The following is a 22,968-nucleotide window of genomic DNA, read 5'->3' as shown; positions in this document are numbered from 1 at the left end:
AGCCCGGGCTTAAAGGCTCCGGCAGCTGCGCAGTGGGGGCCACGCCCCCTCGCGAGGCCACGCCCCTCGGCCCGCCTCCGCCGCCACGCTTTCTACCTAGGGCTCTCCAGCCCCTGGAACTTTCCATGCCTTGCGTCTCCTCCCGGGCGCCGGGCGGCCGTGTGCGCGTGCGCCGCGGTGCGGTCTCGGTCCGGCGCGCGCTCCTGGTCGCGGCGCCCCCCGCCTCCCGGGCGCGGAGCCTCCTCGGCGGGCGACGTGGGGGGCGCGGCGGGACCTGGGGCGCTCCCCGGCGCTCTCGCCCGCTCGCCCTCCCTCCCTCCACCCCCTCTGCCTTTCTCCCACCCTCTCCCCCTTCTCCCCTCTCCCTCCTTTCTCTCTCCCCTCTCTCCTTTCTCTCCTCCTCCTATCTTCTCCCCCCTCCCCTCTCCGTCCTCTCCCCCTCTTCCTCTCCTCCTGTCTGTCTGTCTGTCTTTATTTCTCTGTGTGTCTCTCTCTGTCTGTCTCTCTGTCTCTCTCTGCTGGTGACCTTGGGCAGGTCGATTTGGGGACCGTGAGGGTGGGTGCCTTTGAGTGAACTGAGGCACATACACCTCCAAGTGCAGCGTGCCTGGAGCAGAAGGAAGGGAAACAGGGCTCCCTCTCCCTCCAGCCCCCATGCTGTCTCCCTCGCTGGCTCCTTAACCACTGAGGCTCCTGCCAGGGCTCCCTCTGCTCTTGCTGACCCATTAAATGGGTCTGGAAGTGAAATGTTTGTCACCCTTAAAGTGGCTTTAATGATCATCGTAAAAATTTATTGAGCACTTACTCTGTGTCAGGTACCATGCTAAGGCTGTTAGGGTGTCTCATAAAATTCTAAACAGCCACCCTATGACACAAGCACTATTCCATTTTAGGCATTAGGAAATAGAAAAAAAAATAAGTACCTCGTTCATACACACGGTGGGAGGAACAAGTACGTATCTGGACTACCAGAAGGCTGTGCCCCCTCTTAGGCATCTGTACCGCCTACCTTCTATTATCTCTATTAACACCAGTAGCCAAGGTCAAGATGCTGGTCTGCCCTCAGTGGGTTTAACCATGTGTGATGGCGCATAAACCATCTTACCATTACAGCTCTGCAGAAACAAAGAACAAAAGGAAGGAACTTGTGGATCTTCAGAAGTGAATCAGATTTGTTTAGGATGGTCCAACCTCAGCTATCCTTCCTGTTGTCAATTTAGGTTAACACCCAATTTCAGAATGAGAAAATAGGAAGCCAGCATTTATATGCCAAGCCAAACACCGAGGCAATACTATCAAATGACTTCAATTTGGAGCATTTCTTCTTAGAAGGCTTTGTGTGCTCACCCACACCATCACTTCTTTTCCCACAAGCATCCTAGTCAGGATCTCCGCTGCGGTCTTGACAGTCTCATCTTTGCCATCCACGACCTGTACTCTTTGGTCCTTCCTTCATCTCTATAGTCCCCATGGACTGATTCCTTTTGCCCTTTCGGTCCCAGAACATGGCAGTTGTCCAAAGTAAGAATACATCCCTTTGGGAAAGAACACCAACATAACCTGACTGCTTGTCATTCAAACACAGTGATGTTTGGCTCTGAAGAACTTGCTTTCATCTTTTCTACCAGGATCCCAATCTATGCAACAGTATTGGTGGGCAGTGAAAAGCATATAAAAATGAGTGATCTCCTTGTCTGTAGATAAGCAATCTGATAAGGAAACCAGGTAAATTATTATCTACCCCAAGTCACACAGCCCTGGAATTACACAAATAAGAACAAAAATAACTTTTGGTTTACCAGATTGTTCTTCCTATCCACGTGCTCTGGGCTCTGATGTTGGTTTTGTCAGTGCTAATGGATAAATCCATAGGGTGCACAATCATCCTGGCTCTTAAAAGCTGAGTTCCAAATACCACTGGAAGAAATAAAGATAAGCACAAAGCTTTCTGCTCATGTGTCTCTGAATACACCTCTCAGGAAGTGGAGAAATAGCAAAGTTTTCAATTAATGGAAAAAATGATTCTGCAGCAAAACTGTCATATTCTAAACTGTCATCACTGTCCTCTGCTTGACACCTGTCCCCTCAAGAATCGGAGCATCCATTAATGTCGAAGTTCCTATCACTTCCTCACCCTCACTTTTCTGATATGTTCCACACAGATCACTGCCCCCCAGGACCTGTGCCTATAAAGGCTGGTGTCTCTGCCTGGCAGCTGTGGGTTCTTAGTCAGTGGCCCAGATGGAAGTCACAGCATTGCAAACTCATTTTACCTGTCTTACTAGTGAATTTACTAGTCACTCCTCAACCTCTGTATGTTTGTTCCCTCACCCCTCCTTCCAGATCTTCTTTGTCTTTGATTCTTCTTTTCTCTGAAAACACTAGGTAAGAAAAGACTAGGAGTAAGAATAGGTACTACCTACCTCTAAGTACTACCTAACACTAAGTACTACCTAGCTGTAGGTACTACCTAACTCTACTGCCTAGGTACCACATAACTCCAAGTGCTACTTACCTCTAGGTACCCCTGGTCTAACTCAAATCCCATGTGCTTTTTCATTTTGCACTCCTTAGGGACAGGCATTTGGGGAGGAGTTTTTAAATGCTTTCTCTCTTTTAATCTGCCAGTTTCCAAAAAATTTTTAAATGTTTGATCAAAAAAGTTTTGGAGGGAGGAAAGGCTCAAACAGGAGCCCCACCTGTAAAACAAAGTGGGGGAAGAAAATGTCTCTAAAATATTATTTTCACCCCTGTCCTCACTCTTCCCTGCCTAAAAAATAATAATAATAATTTATGGGATGTTCATACTACATTCTCCTTAGCACATCCCTTTTATTTTATTGGAGAGTCTTAATATACTTCTTAGATCTAAGACTAAAGAAAAAAGACAATACTTCCTGTGTCCCCACTTGGTAAGGTTTTTTCTTTTCTTGTAATAGTATGGTAAAGTGTCCTCCAACAACCTGTCACAGGCCCACAACATTTAACATTGATGTTAAATGTCAATAACGTTAGAAGTATGAAACAGCTTTGTGTTCAGAATCCAGAAGAATACATGTGGAAGCATTTTTGTTTCAGTAGAAGGAACAAAGCTGGAGAAGGATGCAAGCAGATGAAACAGCATCTGCCAGCTGATTCCAGGGGCGGGGCTTCCTGGGCCAGGTGCTAAACAAAAGGCCCCAAGAGGCCCCTGCAAATAAACGGTGGAGCAGTCACTCTGGCTACAGCTAGAGAAGTGCTTCTGGGCCCAGGATGCTCAGCACAAAGGGGTTTTAGGGCTAGAGGTAGAGAGACACAGGAGATGGAGACTGTGTGCCTGCAGAACACGTCAGAACAGCTCAGAGAATGTTTCATCAGGCTAAACACAGGGATGGTGGGTTCCAGGGGTTGAAGAAAGGAGTGTCGGGAGACCCAGCATGTCGAATTTGGGGCCTGACGAAGGGGATGTCTGAAGCACTGCTAACTGGACAAGTATCAACCTTGCTGGGTCTTGAGTTTCTTCTCAAATGTTCTGAACCTACTTTCACTCTGGCCACAACCACAGTTCTTATTTCCTCATCTCTTAATTCCTAAGACTTATAGTATAATTCATTTGATTCATTCTCCACATGTTTCATCTTCATAAGTCTTCTAGCAAGATTATAATCTTCTGATGTGTGTAAGTATACCTTTAATTGAGCTAAAATCTTTCTTCAGGACTAAACCAAGGCAAGGAAGGGAGATATTCTCACAGCCTGCACTGGGTTCACAACCTAAATGACCCAGCCTTTTGGGCAATGTTGATAGAGGGGGTCATGACCAGCAGCCAATACTTCGTGGTAAGAAAGGCACTGTATACGAATTGTCTCAAAGTTCAGTATCTATGAAGATCATCCCACAGCTGTTGCCGAGACTGATTGGAACCAGTCCTATTGTCTAACAGGGAAGAAGGTCTTCCTTATGATCAGATAGAATGAAACAGAGGTTCAGTAAAAGGTGTAAATCCGCCGGGCGCTGGTGGCTCACGCCTGTAATCCTAGCTACTCAGGAGGCTGAGATCTGAGGATCGCGGTTCAAAGCCAGCCCGGGCAGGAGAGACCGTGAGACTCCTATCTCCAATAAACCATCAGAAAACCGGAAGTGGCGCTGTAGCTCAAGTGGTAGAGCGCTCGCCTTGAGCTGAAGAGCTGAGGGACAGCACCCAGGCCCAGAGTTCAAGCCCCATGACCGACAAAAAAAAAAAAAAAAAAGGTGTAAATCCCACAGGCACCAAATTATACCCTAACGTGTGCAGCACACTTTGGCTCTGAGCCAAGTTTGCTTTTCCCAAAACAGAACTGTGTCCTTGTACTGAATGATAAGGATCAAGACAACCGATTGGAAGAGGTGTAAGAAGCACAGGGGATTCCAAAAGAGAGTGTATTTGGGAAGTAAATGGTTATTTGCAATGGAGAAAATATCTCAAAATAAGCCAAAAGCCGGTCTAAAGCTGGACTCACACTTGTAATCCTAGCTTCTCAGAAGGCTAAGATCTGAAGATTGAAGTTCAAAGCCAGCCCAGGCAAGAAAGTCGGTGAGACTCTCATTTTCAATTAATCACCAAAAAGACAAAAGTAGAAGCATGGCTCCAGTGCTTTAGTACCAATCGAGTAAAAAAGTTCAAGGAAAGTACCTAGGCCCTGAGCTCAAGTCCCAGTACTGGCACCAAAAGAAAAGTTTTAAAAAAACAAAAAGCAGGGGGCTGGGAAGGTGGCTCAGTGGTAAAGTGCTTGCCTTGCATGCATGAGGCCCTGGGTTCAATTCCCCAGCACCACATAAGCAGAAGAAAAAAGCCTGAAGTGGTGCTGTGGCTCAAGTGGTAGGGTGCTAGCCTTGAGCTGAAAAGCTAAGGGACAGCGCCCAGGCCCAGAGTTCAGGCCCCATGACTGGACCCCCCCCCCCCCAAAAAAAGCAGATCTGAGAACAATTGTATAGTTTAGAATGTGTAAGACCACTATACCTTATTTCAGCATATAGAAAATATATACAGTTTTCAAGTTGTTCATATTTTTAATAAACCTAATGGCAGCAATAGCAGCAGCTATCTATACTGCCAGAAGAGAAAGGAATCCCTCAGGAACAATTAAATTTACAAGGTAATTGGAAACTATCAGATGATACCTCCCATAAAAAATCATGTTGAACTTACAGCCTAGGTTTACTGAGACCTTAGGAGACTACGCAAGAGATGTCTTGGGAATTTAGCCCCCAACTAAGAAAGTCCACATCATTAAGACAATTTTAAATAACTGCTGACCACATGCTTCCCTCTAAAACATTGCAAAGGAACAAGTCACTTAAGAGGCCCAGTACCATTATGTACAGTGCTATTATTGAATGATTCCTACAGAGGGCTAGCTTTCTGTGATAATCAGCTATTTACAAGTCCTCAAGTTCCCGCTCATACCTTCCTTTGCTCCAAAACATCCAGAAACGAGATTGTATGTGGTATTGGAGATGACTCTTCCTATTCAATCAAATGCTACTTTGGTTGACATTAGAAAGAATCTTCTCCTATTATTAATGTTGCCATGACTTAGACAAGCACTGAGAATGAGGCCAGTGCAGTATCTGGCAGTATACAAGGTCTGAAGGTGAGAAAATCCAGCCTCAAGCTTTGACTCCAGCTGCAGGGCCCCAGCTCGGGATTCATACAGAACCCCAGGTCACCACCACTCACCTGGTCATGGTGAGACACATCCCTCACGCTGCAGCCAAGATGCAAATATGATTCCATCTCTTCCCCAGTTCAACAATGCAATGGCTCACCATGCCACTCAGGGTGAAGTCCAAACTCCATGAAGTTTATAAGGGGCCCTCTAACTGCCTGAATCCACTTTGCACGTCCTCAGAATTCAGCATGCCTTTTTCTCTCCTGCCCTTTGTCCTCTGCCTAGAGCACACACCTTTCCCTTCACCTGGACTACTCCTGTTTTCCTCTTTTTTTTTTTAAATTATGAGCTATATCATAAAAGTAGAAATTGCATGGAACATAAATAGATTTAAAAGCACAGACTTACCAAACCTCACAGATCCTCATCCTTTGTCTCTGTTTCCCCCATGATCCACAAAACTTCAACTTTTCAAGATAATTGCAATGGTTTTTCAAAGTAGTCATACCAGTTTTCACTTCTGTCAGCAGTGCATGATTTTTTTTCTAATTCTAGTTCCTAAGTTTTGGCTTATCCTAAAATTTACTCTTATCTTTAAGTATAGTAGTTGTACAAAGGGGTTTCAATTCAACCTGTCAATTTATGAGTATAATACATTTTGATCGATGTCACTCCTCCCATTGTTTTCCCCTATCTCTCCCAACCCCAGCCCTTCCCTCATAGTTCCATTTTTCACATATATACATTGAATAGTATGACTATATTCTCCCACCTTTCCTCTCTTTGTTCATTTATCCCTTTCCCCTTAATCTGTTAGCATCTGTTCCTCCTCCACCATTGCAGTAATCCTACTTGTTGCATGTACAAGACAGATGTGAAAAGAACTAGTATCCCCTCTGGACCCATTGCTCCATTAGGTCTGAGGCCCTGTCCCTCAGGCTGCTCTCAATCAGTGACTAAGCATCACGGAGCTGTGAAACCAAACTCCTTTCTGTCGCACACACAACACTGCTCTGAAGAAGAATGCGGTCTGGAGAATATATGAGGAAACTACAAACTCAACAGTAAGAAAACAACTCAAATTTGAAAATGGGCAAAAATATCCAGGCATATCATCGAAGAAGATCACAGATAACTCTGCTATGGATGGCATATAACTCATAAAAAGATGCTCAACATCATTAATGATAAGAAAATGAAATTTTAAACTGTAATGGCATGTCCCTACATGTCTATTATAATGGTTCAAGTTAAAAAAGATTCAAAAGATCAAGCATTGGGAAAATGTAGCAACTGAAACACACATAGGCTGCAGATAGGAATGTAAAATACTGTGATCATATGTGTATCTACATATTCTATTACATTACATTCCTTACATACATTACAGTATTCTATTACATTACATTCCTATTCCTAGATGCTTAAAACAACACAAATTTAAAAATCTGCCTGTATAAAGAACTATACAAAATGTTCACAAGTCCTTTATATGCACTAGTCAAAACCTAAACTAACTGACCATGGTAAGTTCTGTGATTACAGGCATGACCCACTGGTACCTAGCTGTCACTTTCTATTTCTAATGTCTGAGGAAGGCTTTTATAATACAGAAGACCACTTTTTGCTACTTGTTTTGATTAATAATCAAATTGCTGAAGCCATACTACTGAAAACCTAGGTTATTCTAGGTTATTCTAAATCTTTATATTTAACTCACATCTTATCCTTCCTTATATCTAGTCATTTCTAAATCAAAATGAGGCTAATCACTTTAATTTTTCTGTAACTAATGTTGAAATAATTCTTTGTCATAGTAAATTCTCCTAAACAATTAACTCTATTTATAAAACTATTATTTAGTTTCCTAAAATATTTTGAATATCTTTGAAATTAAAATATAGCTGATTCTCTAAAACACTTCAAACACCTGACATAACAAACCTATAAGCCTGACAAGTGAGATCTTTCTAAGCAATTTCTCAGCAATTACTGAAATTCAATAAATCTAGTAAAAGAATTTTTTCTCAAGACTGATGGTAGGTAATTGACAACCATTTTCACTCTTTTTATTTTTAGTTAAAACCTCTGACTTTCCATTAGATCATTGCTTTTTCAACCACACTACATTTCCCAGACTCCTTTGTATCTAGCTGTGATCATGCGGCTTACTGTGGGCAAGTGCAATGTGAGCAGATAACCAGCTCATCTTGGTTGCAGGGATTCTCTTTTTTTCTTCACATTCCTTTGGTGTAGGAGTGAGCCACCATCAACCTTTTTGCTGAAGATGACACCCAAACCTATGAAAAGTCAAAGGAAAGAAGGAACTGATTCTTTATAAGACTTGAAATTCCTTAGAAGGCTTGAAACTTGGCTTCCAGCTCTAGACCACTGATACTTAACATTGCATGAAAGTAAACTATGATTTGTGAGCCAAAGGATTAATCTATACCCTGCTAATACAGAATTCAGTCTTCATAAACTTCAATAACTACATTGTCTTAAATGTTTCAAATTAAAATTTCAAGTCTACTATATTAGATTGCCATTACATTTTCAAGCTCTTTGGTTAACATAAGATAGAGTAATAATTAAAACTTACTCTTGAGCTTATTACAAGAGGAATATGTTTTAGTCTATTTTGTGCTGTGATAACAAAATACGTAGAAACAGGATGTTCATAATGAACACAATTTCTTACAGTTCTGGAGGCTGAAAACTCCAAAATTAAGAGTTTGGTATTTAGTGAGGTCCATCTTGCTGGATGACCTACTGATGGAAAGCAAAAGGGCCACCTAGGAGTTGAAGAGAGACCAAACTTGTCCGTGTGTGTGTGTGTGTGTGTGTGTGTGTGTGTGTGTGTGTGTATGTGTGTGTGTGTGTGTGTGTGTGTGTGTGTGTGTTGCTAGAGACTAAATTTAGGGGCTTGCACATGCAAAGCAAGTATTCTATCACTATACCCCAATCCCTAAACTTGCTATATCTTTTTTGGGGAAGGGGGTCCAGTCGTGGGACTGAACTCTGGCCTTGGACACTGTCCCTCAGCTCTTCAGCTCAAGGCTAGCACTCTACCACTTGAGCCACAGCGCCACTTCTGGCTTTTTTTCTTTTTGCTTATGTGGTGCTGAGGAATCGAACCCGGGGCCTCATGTATGCAAGGCAAACACTCTACCACTGAGCCACCTTCCCAGCCCGCTATTTCTTAAAGAAATCACTCTATAACATCATTAATCCATATATAAGGGCAGAGCTGGCAAGGCTTAAATATCTCTTCCATCTCCCAACACTGTCACTGGAAATTGAATCTCCAATATACACTTTGGGGTGTTGCATTCAAACTATGGCAGATAATTATTGTTCACTGAGTCTAAGATTTAAGATACAACATTACTTGGATATCATTAAGATATAATAAATCCTGGTAACACTGGGTGCTGGTGGCTCAGGTCTATAATCAGGAAGCTGAGATCTGAGGATCACATTTTGAAACCAGCTGGGGCAGAAAGTCCATGAGACTCCTTTATCCAATTAACTACCCAAAAACTGGAAGTGAAGCCGTGGGAGCCGGAAGTGGAGCTGTGGCTCAAGTGGTAGAGTGCTAGCCTTGAGCACAAAAGCTCAGGGACAGTGCCCAGATCCTGGGTTCAAGCCCGTGACTGACAAAAAAAAAAATACTGACAACTATAATTACTGATGCATATGTTTTTAAAAATATATTCTACTTTCCAAGATGATAAAATATAAAACATCATCTCTTAGAATCAATACAATATGGCAGTACTCTGGTTTTGATTCAGCTCACCATTGCCTCTACATTGATCTCTACATTTTCCTGGGATGACAGCCATGCACTCAACTCAAGGAAGAGACTTGCTACTTGAATCTACCTTTGGAAGATTCAGGACCTTGATGCAGTTATAGATTTAAGTTCTTGGTAGAGAAATGAAGACCAGATCTGGAATCAGGTACTTTGTACTTCCAGAATGAGTGTCCAAGTACAGCCATGAATATTAGAGTCAGAATAGTTAAGTTGAAACATGTCTGCTGTGACAAGACAGGACCAGGGTACCCCCATCTTCTACCTGATATTTAGTTTCATAATAGTATGCTACACGTTTTTAAATGACTTTCAAGCTTCATCATTTGTCAATATTAATTGACACCTCTGTCAACTTTTTATCACCAGGCTTCAGTAGGAAGATGCTACAAATACACTCTACCTACTCCTCCAAACACATATGATGCATGGATAGTCTTTTGCTATAAGGCTAGGATTTTTATAAATATTTTCTATTTTATCATATCTTGATGATTATTACTATATTGGTAGAAATGTTTATCTTGAAAAGGAAAAAACTAACAGAGATTTATCATAGGATTTTAGAATAAATCCTCAAACTCCAGGAACAGGATGTAGACGGAGGAGGAGGGGCAGTCCTAAGGAATTAGATGTGACAGTCTGGGTTTCTTGGGGTTCTACCTATGTTGTGTTAGTGAAGAGTGATATTACCTCACCTTCCCACTCCTTCCAGGGCTCAATGCTTTTCCATGCCCACCATGGAAGATGCCATCCCACACACTGAGTGCCTTGGGATAAATGTGCTCAGGATGTGAGCTAAGTAATGACTGTCTGACCATCTCAGGGGCTGAGAGGGGATGATGATTCTTGCCTGATGAAACTGACCCTCTCTGATCAAGAGGGGGAAGGTTTACGTGCCCGACTCATGAAAAGAGGAACTCTGTGTGCTCTACAGTAAGTTTTTGGTAGCCATTTGCCGTCCTTACTACAAAGGGAGCCTAGGGGGCCCAGTCTTTTAAATGAAAATTTGCTTCAGATCATCAAGCGCTGCTTGACTCTCGCTCCTCAGATGTCCACTCTTCCCATGGCTAGAGAAACTTGAGTTCATCTGAAGATTCAGTGGCACCCTAAGAGCTGGGAAAAAGCTGACCTTATACAAGCAGACACGATTTAAGGAATTCTATTTTGGCTCCTTGAACTCGGCAACAAGTCATCCTATTGCTGACCAGGCCGTGACCTTAAGAGTCAGATCTGATAAGTAACTCCCAGTGCTTTCCTGAGAGGAAGGGTGGACAGAAGGGCACAGGCATTAGCAGGCACTTTCCCACACTACCTCCTCCTATCCTCACATGATGGATTAGGTGAAAATTATACTCATTTTTAATGTGAAAAAGGACGAGGGTTCAAAGTATTCGGTTCAAAGTATTTCTTTCCAACTGGCTAATAATGAAGAAGACTTCACACCCCCTGAGTCCAAAGTTCCCACTCTGAAGACAGCTGTAATAATTTAATTTCTTCATTATGACTGAATGATCTTCCTCCATAGTGTACGTGTGTGTATATGTGTGTGTGTGTGTGTACATATCTATGTGTGTATGTATGTATATGTGTGTGTATACATCACATTTTCTTGATCCATTTATCAGTTTTAGGGTATTTGGATTGTTTCCATATCTTGGCTATCATGAATGTGCTATAATAAATATGGGTGTGCACGCATCTGTATTGAATCCTAACATTGTTTCAGATACATGCCCAAGAGTGGTATCATTGCATGACTGGTTAATTCTATTTTCAGTTTTGAAGTAATCTCCATACTGATTTCCATAGAGGTTGCCCTAATTTACATTTCTACCAACAGTGGATAAGAGTTTCCTTTACCTCGACCTCCTTCCCAGCATTTGTTGTTGATTGTATTCTAGATGGCTGTTCTGACCAGAGTGAATTTTTAATGTCTTTTTTTTTGTGTGCATTTCCTTTAAAAACAAGGATGTCAAGTGTTTCATCATATATTTATTAGGCCCTGGGGAATTGAACCCATGGTCCTATATCTCAAAGTTTCTACCACCTGGGAGAAGACCAAGGATCCAAACCATAGGAGAGGGGAAGGCATCTACAATAATCTCCAGGAATCTAGACCATGTCATTGGACAGACACTGGTGACTTATAAGAAAATGGTGGGAGAGGGAAATTGACTTTTTTGTTTTGTTTTAGTTTTGTGAACAGTAATGTCGCCTTATGGTAGAAAATAAGCATTTGGAATCAAGTTGTGCGGGCTCCACCCATTCTGTGACATTACCCATGTCACTCATCCTCCATTCATTTCCCTCTCTGAAAATAAGGAAAGTAATAGCCTTCGCCTGCAGGCTATTGTAGAGGTAAAATTCACTTGTAAACAGACGGCATCTAAAATAGGGCCTGGTTTCCTGCCATTGGCCTTCTGCGCACAATGGCTTGGAGGTGTTGGGAGAGACTGCAGAATGTCAGCTGTGGAGCTCTCCACGTTAGTCCCATCACAGTTGAGTCCTGACCCCTGGTGTAGAGGGGCGTTTAGTAAGCACGTGGTGACCGATGAAGGCAGGGATTCCTCCACAGGCACTGGAGATAGGAATCTCTGAGTTGGGGTAATGTCAAAAGCTGAAACTGAGACCAGGCACTGGTAGCCATCCCTGTAATCCTGCCTACTCAAGAGGCTGAGATCTGAGGATCATGGTTCAAAGCCAGACCAAATGTGAGATCCTTAGGTCCAAGTAACCACCAAAAAGCCAGGAGTGGAGGTGTGGTTCAAGTACTAGAGCACTAGCCTGGAGCACAAAAACTCAGGGACACCACCCAGGCTCTAGGACTAGTGTTAAAAAAGAAGAGGAGGAGGAGGAGGAGGAGGAGGAGGGGGAAGAGGAAGAGGAGGAAGAGGAGGAGGAGGAGGAGGAGGAGGTGGTGGAGGAAGAGGAGGAGGAGGCGGAGGAGGAGAAGGAGGAGGAGGAGGAGGAAGAAAAGGAGGAGAAGGAGGAGGAGGAGGAGGAAGAGGAAGAAGAAAAGAAACTTATCACACTAGGTACTTAAAGATTGTTATTTATGGGGCTGGGAAGGTGGCTCAGTGGTAGAGTGCTTGCCTTGCATGCATGAGGCCCTGGGTTCGATTCCTCAGCACCACGTAAGCAAAATGAAAAAAGCCAGATGTGGTGCTGTGGCTCAAGTGGTAGAGCGCTAGCCTTGAGCTGAAGAGACTCAGCTGAGGGACAGTGCCCAGGCCCAGAGTTCAGGCCCCACGACAGGACCCAAAAAAAAATTTTTTTAGAGATTGTTATTTATGTTATATGTATTTTTCTTTTTTTTTTTGGGGGGGGGGGGGGTCCGGTCGTGGGGCCTGAACGCTGGGCCTGGGCGCTGTCCCTCAGCTCTTCAGCTCAAGGCTAGCGCTCTACCACTTGAGCTACAGTGCCACTTCCGGCTTTTTTCTTATGTGGTGCTGAGGAACCGAACCCAGGGCCTCAGGCATGTAAGGAAAGCGCTCTACCACTGAGCCAACTTCCCAGCCCCTGTTATATGTATTTTTCACCTTACTGCAGAAAATTTGCAAAAATGAAAAAAAGTCTGTAATACCACAATCTGAGCAAAGCCACAATTGTCTCTTCAGACATTTCTGTCTATATATATATATATATACATATATATATATATAAAAAATATGTTTATATGTTTATTTTTGTTATTGGAATTACTGTGTTCATATGACTATGTATTCCATCTTTTCCTCTTGATATCAAATCATGAGGATGTCCACTTCTTTGTGCATGTAGTGAGATTACTGGGGTTGGAACTTAGTGCCTCACACTTGCTAGGCAAGTTCTCTGCTATCTGAGCTATGTTCTCCACTCTTATTTTTACTGCATTTATTCAGATAGGGTCTCACATTTTTGCTGAGGCCCATTTCAAACCTATATCCCTGATTCATTGAGCTAAGGGGTCTCTCCCTCCCTCCCTCCCCCCCCCCCCTCCTCCCTTTCTCCTTTCCCCTTCTCCTCCCATACCTGGGCTGAACTGGAACTGCTATCTTCCTATCTCTGCCTCCCAAGTAGCTGGCATTACAGAGCCACCACGCCCAGCCTGATGACCCTATTCCTAACAAACCTTCCTATTATTTAAAACTGCTATAGCAGGCACACTATTTAATCTTTCCCTGGATCTTGGACATTTCACTTCCTACTTTTTCATACTCCTTTTTGCATAACTTATTCTTATATGAACATCTTCATATCTCATGCCACAGTGGCATTATTTTTTTTATTTATTTTCGTTTTCTAAAAAGGGGCAGAGGCAGTTGAGAGGAACATGAGAAACAGGGGAAACTAAGGCTTGAATAGCAAAGATCTTATTTCCTCAATGCCAAAAGAAGCAGCTACAACATTTCGGGGGGGGGGGGGGGGGGGGGGGGGGGGGGGGAGGCGGCGCTAGAGTAAGAGGTCAAAAGCTACAGGAAGAGGAACTCAAGATCGCTAGAAATGCACGGCTTGTGTGGGGCCCTGTGCCAAGAGAAAGTGAGTCATACATCTAGATGTGAGCTTGCCCGCCTGTGTGTGGGGCCTCGGGCAGCACCACACAGCCCATTGCTCAGGTGCCACACCGAAGAAACCAGCAGGCAGAAGTCCAGACAAGGACAGGTGAAGGCCAGCAGCCCAGAGGCATAATATTGAAAGAAGCTGGGAGGTGGCATGGAAAGTTACTACTCAAAGGCAGAAACGCCCTCATTCTCAGGGTTCCTGGAAGCCGCCCCACCCTGCACCCTATTAAATGAGGAATTTCAGCACCCACTTCCTGCCAGGTTCTAATCTGCCTGCCTCAGCCCATGCCTCTCCTTCTTCTATTCTGGGTTTCATCTTTTAACCTTCAACCTTAGGGCCTCTCTGTCTCCCTACAAGGTGAAAATGACAAGGTCCTTTCACCTCTGACAAATGGATCTCCCAAACCACGATTTTGGTTCCATCACCACCAGCTAGACGCTGTGAATCCTCCTCCCACGTCTCCAGGACCACCACAACCCCTGCCCTGGGTCTTGTCTTACACTAACTGGTTTTGGTCAATGCCTAGGCTCTTCTGATGTATGTGTCTGTCATCACACACCTCTGTCCAGGCTCACAATTTGACTGACTGCTTGACATTTCTCCCTTGGACTCAGGAAGCAGATGAGCTCTTTCCAGGTAGGCCATACCTCCTCCCACACCTGAGCCACACCACTGCAAATCCAGAAATGTGCACACTTCCACCACATTGCACATTACATAGCTTTTCCACCTGCCCTGCCCTTCCACCTCGCTCCCCACGGGCCTCACACGCACTGCCACAGTCGGCACTGTACCTGCGTGCTCACTTCGCCTGTGAGACTCCCTTCCCAGCTGCAATAGAATCAGGTTACTTCCTTGTTTGAAACCTTCATGTGTCTCCTGCAGCAAACCATTCATTCCTTCACGCGCTCATTCAACCAATATGTACGCTGGGAAAATAGAGCAGACAGGGGGCAAATGTTACCCATTGATACGCAAGGTTGGCTAGGTAATGGCTCCTCCCTCCACAGCCAGCGAGCTCTCACCGTTGACCACCTGTGCCACACAGCTCATGGCCCTGACTTGGACACATGGTCCCTGCCTTGGACACATCGCTTCCTCAACCTTGTCCCTTGTCCTTCCGTAGGTAACTGTGATTCTTCCCAACTCAGCAACTCATCAAACCTTGTCCTTCCGTAGGTAACTGTGATTCTTCCCAACTCAGCAACTCATCAAAAGCCCTCTGTAAGGTCTTTCCCCAACTCCATCTAGATTTCCTTCCTCTACACCACCAGCACCTGTGTTTACTCTGGTCACATTTACTATACGGTGTGGTATTTGCCTGCTTTCCCTTTCTCACCTACCACCCAGACACACACACCTAGACACACATCTGCGACCCCAAGAAATTCCATTTTCAAAGGGAAATCTTGAGGGTTTGATGTTTGTTACAGTTTCCCCCCCTTGATAATCTGTATAGACGTATCAAAGTTCTCTTCCATAACTAATTTTCTAAGATTTTTCTTAAACAAATGATTAATTTTATCAAAAGATTTTTCTTGGATGGACTTAGAACACATCATGTTAAGTGCAGTAAGCCAAGCTCAGAGAGACAAAACAGCATATGTTTTCTCATATGCAGAAGCTAGATCTAAAATACACCAGGACATAACAAGGTAGACCAGCCTCAAGGCATTCCTATCCAGTGAGATCAAAGGAGAACACTCTCGGGAGAGAAATAGAAAGGTGCAATGCCATGTATATATGACCATACAACATAGCATTTGTAGAAATGAACTCCAGGAAATGGAAACAAGAGGTTTTTATCTTTTTTGCTGTTTTTCTTTTCTTTTTTTGTTCTGTTTCTTCAGTTATGTCTTTGGAAGTATAAGGGGAGACACAGAAATGGAGGGACAAAGGGTAGAAAAAAGTGCAGCAATGGTACTCACTGGACACTATGTTGAAAATGGACTATACAACTGTTGGGTGGAGGATGGGAGGGAAAAATGGAGAGAGCGAGGGAAGGAGTAACGTCGAAAAAGAGATGGACTCTTTACTTGACTTAAGTAACTGTAAGCTTCCTGCGCATCACCTTTAAAATAACAATTAAAAATAAAAAAGTATTTTTCTGCATCTCTGGGATAGTCATCATTTATTTTGCTAATTTGCTGAACTGCACACCAGTTAATTTTTTAAATGTTATTTCTGCAATAAATTTAACTTAGTTGTGGCACTATCTTTTTACATGGCTGGGTGTGATTGGCTGGGGTTAGGGATTTTTGCTTGTGAGTGGTCGGGTAGGAGTCATGTGGTTTTCTTTTCTCCTCTCATAATATCCCTGGTGTGTTTTGACATTAAGGATATACGTGGGGGTATTCACCTTTTTCAACTTTTTCTATTTTCTATGATTGCTTGTGTAGCTTCCTATAATTTCTTCTCTAAATATTTGCTAGCATTGTTTGTTGAAACATTCAGGATCTTTTTGTTGTTAAGAGAAGGTTTTAAACAATGGGTTCAGTTTTTCTAGCAGTATTTCAGGTCATCTGTTTTTCTTGAGTCTATTTTGGTAAGTGGAGTTTTTCTAGGAAGTTCCCATTTCCCATTCTCATTTTACTTTTTACAAAGTTGCCTCATTCATCTCCTTTTGTCTTTAGACTATCTATAGAATCCATCGTGTCCCTTGGTTTTCAAATTCCCACTCTGATCTACTCAAAATGTAATCAGGTTTAGCACTTGACTGACAGGCAAAATCTCTTGATTGTGTCTGTCATCTAGAAATGCAGACCTTACATCACTGTCTTTTCAAAGACAATTTCTCCTTCAAGACTGTCCATGAGCTATCATAGAACTGCATAGAACTTGGTGGCTATCAGCCCATATTTCACTGATTCCCTTGTCCTGTGATACCAATATTTTAAATATGTAGATGCCAACTTGTTCTTATACATAGTTTTGTTTGCTTGTTTTGCCTTCCCCACCAAATTATTTGTTTTCTGATTAAGGACAAAGACATTTCCAAACTTATCATCACAGTTTCATCATGGTAATTACACAATTTTAAAAAAGCCATACTTCCACCAGGTGTTGGTGGTTTATACCTGTAATCTGAGCTATGCAAGATGCTGTGATCTGAGGATAGAGGCTCAAAGTCAGCTCAGACAGACAAATACTTCCAGTTAATCATCACAAAGGAGGTATGGCTCAAGTGGTAGAATTCCAGCTGTGAGAAAAACAAACAAACAACAACAAGAGCATGAGATGTTGATTTCAAGCCCCAGTACCGCAACAAAAAAATCATTAAAAAAATCACAATTTAAACTGGACATGAGAGTACACACCTATACCAACACTCTGGAGGCTGAAGCAGGAGGATTATGAAAGAGAATCTTGGCTACCTCATAAGTTAGAGGCCAGCCTAGTAAGTCTGAGACTATTGACATAGCAAGATTCTGTCTCAAAAAAAAAATCAGGATTTGGAGGTAATCAGTTCATCCTATGGTACATGTAAATTCAATGTTGTAGAAATGACCTGACCAAGAAGTTAAGAAAAAATTGTTTTATTTATGTATTGTTGTTATACTTGTATTATGATCCCAGGGCCTTGAAATTGCTAGGCAGGTGCCCTATCACTTGAGTTGTGATCCATGCCTAAGTAAATGTGTGTGTGTGTGTGTGTGTGTGTGTGGTACACACATACATTTGCAAACCTCCTAGACATATATATGTATATATATATCATCAAACTATATATAGGAAAATAACATCCTAAGAACAAATTAGAGCACTATTAATACTGTTCACATGTCAGAGCCCATTAACCACAAAAGAGCATCTCCCTTTGATGCCAGCCACTATTGTAGACTCTGGTGTCATAAAAATGAAGGTCTGAATTTAATATGCTCCCATAGTAGAAGTGACACTATGCTGTTATAGTTCATAGTAAACTATACAAAGGGAAATGAGCAAATTTTTAAAAAATCAAAAATGACTTCTAAGGAAAGCTCCAACCTTTTATTATGAACTGATAAATATTGTGCAGTATGGATTAAGTTAAAGGAAAGATGCAGGAGACCTTGTGCTATGCTCTGGTGCACAACTCATATGCAACAGGACTTAGAGAGCTACTTAGAGAGCTGCTTGCAGAGGGGAAAAATTTGTAACAACACTGGGAAGGGTGCAGAAAATATAAGAGGTCTCCCCAAAATTCTACTTTTCATCATCCTTTATTCTTGTGAAGATTTTACATCCTAAAAGCAATCTAGAAATATAAAGAAGATACCTTGAATTTTTTTAAGACCATCAAAGCCAGACACCAGAGGTTCATGGCTGCCAGCCTAGCTACTCAGGAGGATGTGTGATCTGAAGACCAAGGTTTGAAGCCAGCCAAGGCAGGAAAATGGAGACGTCTATCTCTAAGTAACCACCAAAAAGGCAGAAGAGGAGCTATGACTCAAGTGATAGAGTACTATCCTTGAGCAAAAATAGCACAGGGACAGTGGCTAAGCCCTGAGTTCAAGTCCCAGTACCAGTACACACACAAAGAAGTTATTTGCTATTTGGAAGCACCAAATAGCAAAATGAATGATTCTGAACAAAAATGTATAACTAACCTTAAAACGTCTCCAGAAATGAAGACTAAAGAGATGGACATTTTAAGGCTGAAATAGGAGACACAAGAGCTTTAAGAATCGGACACCTAAATGAGTTATAATAGACAATAACTCACTTGGAAGAAAAGACATTATCCAATGAATAATAAAGAATTGCCCTATACTGTACTGGAGATATGGCTCCATTGGTAGAGTGCCTGCCTAGCAAACTCAAAGCCCGGAGTTCAAACCTCAGCATTATAAAATGACAAAAACTCCTCAAGAGAGACTTGCATCAAAGGACCCACTCACTGAATATGAAGCAGAAATATGAAAGAAGTTGGGTGCCAGTGGCTCATACCTATAATCCTAGTGACTCAAGTAGTTGACATCTGAGGATCACAAAGCCAGCCTGGGCAGGAAAGTCCATGAGACTCTTATCTCCATTTAACCACCAAAACACCAGAAGAGTCCAAGCCCAGTGACCATCCCCCCAAAATAGAACATTGAACATTCCTTCAACTCTTTCTAAGAATTTCACCCAAGGATATATGCTCTAAGCCAATTTTTTAAAACTCAGAATTAAAACATCAAAAACATCTAGAACATAACAGCAATATTAATAGCCCACATTTATTGAGAGCTTGCTCTCATACAGCTACTGTTTGAAACATCCTAATATATTGTAGCTCATTTTATCTTTCAAATATCATCAAGGCTAGGTACTATTATTATTCCCACTATGCAGACGATGAAACTGAGACAGGAATAATCTGCTCAAGGGCTGGTTTTTGTGCTCAGGATTAATTTCACAGTCAATATTTGGACCCATCTCTTTACACTGATGGTAAACACCATCAATCTCCATCCGGCACTACTCTAGGCACGGGAGTTACAGGGATAGGTCAAATAGAAAAACTCCCCATCATCACCACATTTGCATTCTTGTGTCCCCAGGCAGCTGTAAAGTAAACACATACTGGGTGGGAGAAGTTGCTGTTAGAGGTGAGAAGGCTTTTGGAGGTTGGAGGGTCAGCAGGCATCTCTGAGGTAAGAGAGGCCACCACGAGAGAAAGTATGGACAATGTTCCAAGTAACATCAGGGCAGAGGCAACCTCAGAAAATTCTAGAAACAATAAAGCCAATGGGGCAGGAGTCCAATCAGTGAAAGGAGAATGGGAAATAAAGTGGGAAGAGGTACTCAGGATCCAGAGCACCTGAGGTGTGTAGGCCATGGGAAAGACTTGGCGTGACTTCCAGTGTAATGAGACACAACAGGAAAGATGACCACTGTGTCTTTAGTTTGGAAACAAAGGTGTAGAGAAGAATAAAACAGTTGAGTTTATTGGGGTCCTTCAGGAGAAATGGGATGGAATGGGATGAGATTGAGGAAATAGAAGAAACAACAGTGTATGCTAGGGATTGAACATGGGGGAAAGACAGGACTGAAATTGGATTCTAGGTTTTCTGATCTGAGCAAGTAGGTAATGAAAGTAACTAATATTCACAATGAGGGTGGAAATCAGAACTAGAGCCTGTGGGAAGAGAACCAAGATTCTGATTTGGGACTTGGTAAGTGTGAGATACCCATTGGCATTCCAAGTAGAGACAACAAATCAACAGATGATGTTCAGGGGAGAGGGTAGGATGAGAGATATAAATTTGAAATTAATCTGTGAAGGGTGGTATTTGAGACCTCGGGACCCTATGTGGTCTGCTAAAGTGAGATAAATGAAAAGAGAACTGAAGTGTCAGTCCTGGAACCCTCAAATGTTTATGGGTTAGGAAGAAAAGAAGAATCAAACACATTAAGGAGAGGGAATCTCTCAGAGGTGAAAGAACACTGAAATTATGTGGCGTCCTTGAAGTCACGGGAGGAAAGTGGCTTTGAGTAGAAAAAAAAATCAATGGTATCCTTGTGCTGCTTAATTCAGAATTGTTTAAAAAGGAAGCTAAAAATAGAAGGCATAATGTTAAAAGAAATTCTAAACAGTCTGAGAGGTAATTTAAGGTAGTACTTAAGGACTTGGGGAAAACAAGATATAGAACAAACATGGAACATGGTACTTACAAGGCAACATGGTACTTAGAATGCAACAAGTAATAATTACTCACTTCTATTATCATCAACAACAATGAAATCTAGGTTGCTGAAAAGCTAGTAGGAGAAGCAAAGTATGCTAAACTTCCTATGTTGCGGAAATGATAGGAGGGAATATAGTTATATATGCTGTTTAATTCTAATGGAATACACAATGTGAGTTAAAATTTCATTACAAACTTAAAAATATCGAATAGAACGTAGTGTTTTCACCTATTTCTTTCTCTTTTTAAAAAATTTAACATTTACCTTTTCTTTGTGCCAGCCCTGGGGCTTTAACTTAAGGCCTGGGTTCTGTTCCTTAGCTATTCCCCCTCAGGGCTGGTACTCTACCAACTCTTTGTAGTTAATTGGAGACAAGAGGCTCATAGACTTTCCTGCTCAGACTGGCTTCAAACTACGATCCTTAGAGCCCAGTCTCCTGAGTAGCCAGGATTACACACATGAGCCACTGGCACCTGGAAAATTTTATTTCTGAAAGCATACAATTCTGCATGTTTCTGGATATTCACAAAACAATGCAAACATGCTCCTGATTTTACTTTAATCCTCACAGAATGAACTCGCTTAGCAGTTACCTCCCATTTCTCCCTTCTCCTTTCTCTCAAGGCCCTCAAGAGCCTCAGATCTTTTTTAGTCTCTATGGATTTGCCTAGTCTGGATATTTCATATTTCATGTGAGGATAAGATATGTAACCTTTGATGTCTGCCTCCTTCAGCATTTTCTTGTATGATAGTGAGTATTGGTCGCAGAGAGTCACATTTTACTATACAAGTACTCTATCACTTGAACCATACCTACAGTCCTCCTGCATTTAGCTTGCTTTTCAGATAGAATATCCCCACTATTTTGCCTGGCTTGGCCAAAGGCGATGGTCCTCCTACCTCTTCTTCCTAAGTACCTGATGACAAGTGAGGGTTTTCTTAGATATTTCCTGAACATGTAAATGGCCCTACACATTTACATGACTCCCAGGAAAATGTTAGATTTTTTTTAAAAAAAAAATTGCCAGTCCTAGGGCTTGAACTCTTGAGGATGGATACTATTCTTGAGCTTTTTTGCTCAAAGCTAGTAAGTACTGTACCATTTGAGCCAGATCTACTTCTAGCCTTTTAGGCTTAATTGGAGATAAGAGTCTCACAGAGGGGCTGGGAAGGTGGCTCAGTGGTAGAGCGCTTGCCTTGCATGCATGAGGTCCTGGGTTCAATTCCTCAGCACCACATAAGCAAAAAAGCTGGAAGTGGCGCTGCTGTGTCTGAGGGGCCATGCCCAGGCCCACAGTTCAGGCCTCTCAACAGACAAAAAAAAAAAAAAAAAAAAGAGTCTCACAGACTTTCTTGCTGGATGGTTTTGAGCTACGATCCTCAGATCTCAGCCTCCTAAGTAGCTAGGATCATAGAGGCTAGCCACCAGCACCCAACAAATATTAGAATTTTTTTGAAGTTCATCTTACCCCCTTGCTTTGGCTTAGGGTTAGAAAACTGTTTGTCCTAACTATAATACACCACCTCAAGTGTCTGCAATGTTCAATAATGGACTCTACTTGTTTCCCACAAATGTCCTTGAGAAAAAGGCTTGTTTGCACTGGCTGAGCTCTGAGTCAGCTCAAATAAACACAGTCTTGTAAGTGGGGTCTTGCAGTGGACCAGTAGACAGGTCAGAGGATGACAATTCTCTGAGAATGGAGCTTTGAAAAGGCTCCAAGTAGACTCAGAGAAAAACCAGAGGTGGAAAATAACAAAAAAAGAAAGAGAGGAAAAGAAGAATTTCAGAACAGAGAAGAGCGAAGACCCCTCCCCCAACCTTTACTGGCCGCGCGGCAGTGCGCCAAGCCGCCGGCCAGCTGGCCCGGCAGGGGCTGCCGGAGCCACAGAGACACAGGGGGCTGCTTGCAGATCACCAGGTACCGGATTGCAGAACAGCGGATCGCCAGGAACAGAGAAACCTACCAGCCGGGAGTCTCCAGGAGGATCCCACCCCACCCATCACTCTCCACCGGAGCGGAGAGGCTCCATCCCGCCAAAGCCGCCGGGCACCAGCAGCGCCACAAAGGGACCTGTCGCGATCGCAACGACCCGGCGGGGGGCCGCCCAACCCAGCCCGCAACCACCCCAACTGAACTCGGACTGCAACAACAACTGACGGACTGCAACAACAACTGACGACCTACAGGGTGAGTACCCATCAGGGGACAGGGAATACATCAAGGGAGACCAGAGCTGGAGGGAATCCCCAGACCCTGACCTAGACTCCCTACCCCAACACCCGGACCACAGGACCCACTAAAACTGGGAACTGTTCGAGAG

At 42.9% G+C, this 22,968-nt stretch overlaps 1 long non-coding RNA gene across 2 annotated transcripts in view; it reads right to left on the bottom strand.

The window, feature by feature from the left end:
- Window positions 1–7,723: 7,723 nt before the first annotated feature.
- Window positions 7,724–22,968, bottom strand: part of LOC122114295 — a 78,189-nt gene continuing 62,944 nt past the window's right edge. For both annotated transcript variants that reach the window (XR_006148555.1, XR_006148554.1), the window contains 2 exons: window positions 17,070–17,191; window positions 7,724–7,930 (listed from right to left, as the gene is read on the bottom strand). This is a non-coding gene — a long non-coding RNA (uncharacterized LOC122114295). The remainder of the gene's footprint in view (window positions 7,931–17,069; window positions 17,192–22,968) is intronic.

This window comes from Dipodomys spectabilis, unplaced genomic scaffold, assembly GCF_019054845.1.
Source record: "Dipodomys spectabilis isolate Male_0828 unplaced genomic scaffold, ASM1905484v1 ptg000107l, whole genome shotgun sequence".
NCBI lineage: Eukaryota > Metazoa > Chordata > Mammalia > Rodentia > Heteromyidae > Dipodomys > Dipodomys spectabilis.
Note: the sequence above shows the minus strand (reverse complement) of the source record. Positions and strands in the feature narration are given on the sequence as shown.